Here is a 2,826-nt window from a genome sequence, read left to right as displayed (position 1 = left end):
GAGGGTCGAGATTTCGAAGGACATGATCGGAGGTTCAGGAATTAAAGAGAATCAAAATGAATGGTTGAGATCACTCTTCATAATATTTGTCCTTTTCTTCTTTCCATCTGACGGTCCCAAATTTCCTTGTCCGGAACGATCCGAGGGTTAAGAGCGAAAGACGCTGGTATTGTCGTCTTCTCTCTTGATCTAAGGGTTCCGGGTTTGTCCTTACAAGTGGGATCAACGGTGGAGATTGGGATGTACAGAACTGTCATGACATACCCTGGTACCTGTCAGCATTGCGGGCGATTCTTAGGCGTGCGGTGGAGATCTCGTCTGCAACGCCTTAACTACCTCGGCTCTGATTCTGACGACGGTTATTGGAATTTGTCTTATTCTTTTTGCCTACCGATCCCTCCTCTTTCTGATCTCTTTCACATGTTCTTTCCGACCTTTCATGCTGGTCTCCCACCTTCCGATCTACTATTCCGATCTTTTCCCTTCTTCAGGTCCGGTCTGGTCAAAGTATTAATTGTCCCTCGATTCCCGAAGCGTTCGCTTCGTTTTCTGCTCAGCAATAAATGCTCATTTTCCCCTATATATACTCTTGTCGACAGAGACATTTCTTTCATCTGATTTTCCTCTCTTCTTTTCTTACTTTCCCTGTTCATTTGCTCGGTGGAAGTTACGCTATAATCGTGGCTTTGATCTTTTTCCGATGAACTTCTTTACTCACCGACTGAAAATTCACGATCCCGATGATCGAATGACCTTTACTGACGATGGTGAGAGGACTGGATTTGACCGATCTGTATTGCGGACCTTGGTTGTACCAATCTCGAGTCGCTCAACTGAGTTCATTCGGCTTGTCATCGCATTGGGTGTTCCGACAGCGTCTTTCCTCCACATTGGGTGTTCCGACAGCGGGTCGGTTTCGAGTGGTAACATCGGTGACGATGTCTCTCATCTTCATGGGAGTCATAGTCACCCCATCTGAGCTGTACATCTATCCGATGTCAATAGCCGGTCTCCTGATCGAACACCTCTTTTGATTCAGCCACGAGACTAGGCTTTGACATAGGTCCTTTAGATAGGATGTTCCACTGGTCTCTAGAGATCGCCCAAATGATGTAATCCTAAAATGTAATCAGATCTCTAGAGATCGCCCAAATGATGTAGTTAGACCTTTATTGTAGTCCGATCCCTAGAGATCGCCCAAATGATGTATTTTATTTTCAATGCAATCCGATCTCTAGAGATCACAGAAATGATGTGATCCAATGTTAGTGTAATCCGATCTCTAGAGATCGCCCAAATGATGTAATCCGATCTTTTGAAAATAAAGACTTTATTTTATCGGTTATCATCTTATTGACTATTTTTCCAATCTCTAATGTGGTTATCCGATCTGGTTCTTTACCTGAATGACACTTAACTGATCCTTTATTCAAAATATTTAACTTATTATGCCGATCTCCAATTAACCCATCTCTGAACATTCGGATATTTGAGAGAAGTGTCAGAACAGCTGTCGAGTCCCACCAATCGATGCGCTGCCTAGAACCTCGCGAGCATTAAATGCTCGGACTAGTATAAATAGGGGTGGGAGGGTTAGCCAGTTGTTCTCTCATTTCATTTTCAATCCCCTGCTCACAACTTCAAAGTTCTCTCGTTTTCTCAAGTTTCTTCCGACGCCGATCAGACTCCGGTAAGGGCTTTGATCCTCTTTTTAATTTAAATTCTTTGTTTCTTTTGAAAATGAACGGTGCCGAAGGTCAGAGAGCGGCGAGCCCTCCTTCGATTCAGTTCTCGTGGTCATCGTCTGATGAAGAAGAGGCAGTCGGGCCAAGCGTTCAACAAGAACCTCCCAGGGCCTCCGCTCCAACTCGGGGGCGGGTCATACCATCAAGGCTCGCACCTTCTTCAGGGAGAGAGACTCTCCCTATAGACGAGCTACCGTCGGTTCTTCGAGAATCCGATCTACAATCGTTTAGCCAAGAATATAATATTCGGCCTGATTCGTACGAGCTAATCAAGTGCCACGGCGATCTTCGTGTCGATCACTCCTTTGAAGAGAATGACATGGTTATGGTGTACGAGGAACAGTTAAAGGCCGGTCTGAGGTTCCCTCTAGACGATTTCTACAAGGAGGTCTTAAAACTTCACCGAGCATGCATTGTTCAAATTCACCCCAACTCGTGGCGGATCTTGGTAGCCTTCCGAGGTCTATGCCGAGCTAAGGGAATCAGACCTACGGCTAAGGTGTTCGCTGAGCTGCATGCACTAACTCACAAAGGATGACGAACACTGGTTCTTTCAGCGAAGCCTCATTGCGAGCTCTTTTCCGATCTGCCCTCATCCCTTAAGAATTGGAAGAACCGCTTTCTTCATTCCGAGGAGCAAAGATCCGAGCCGCTGAGGACTTCCCAGTAGCTGTGGTACCAGGGGCCCTTGCTCAAGCACATTACCTGAGTCGAGGAAAGTTTAATAGTGAAGGATCCAAGAGTCAAGCAGCCACTCAAAAGTATTCTTGTTTGGATGCGGTGACTGCCGAGCTGCACCATTGGACTATTCAATTGCTCACCGGCCAAGACCGCGAACTTCCGCTCTCTGACCTCGGCATTGGTATTTTCTATATCTCAGTTCTCACGACCTTAGCGATCTCACTAACCTTTTCTTTGTGCAGGTATGGCGGGTGGTGAGGGTTCTAGGAAACGGAAGAAGGAAAGAGAGATCTCCCGGAAGATAAAGGAGATGAAGCGTTCGGAACGACTTCAAACACCCGGTCATGAGCCTGGGGAGATACAAAGAGACCCGCCTCAACCTTCGGGTCCGCCGACCTCA

The sequence above is a fragment of the Hevea brasiliensis genome, chromosome 1 (genome assembly GCF_030052815.1).
Source record: "Hevea brasiliensis isolate MT/VB/25A 57/8 chromosome 1, ASM3005281v1, whole genome shotgun sequence".
NCBI lineage: Eukaryota > Viridiplantae > Streptophyta > Magnoliopsida > Malpighiales > Euphorbiaceae > Hevea > Hevea brasiliensis.
This window is presented reverse-complemented; position numbering follows the sequence as displayed.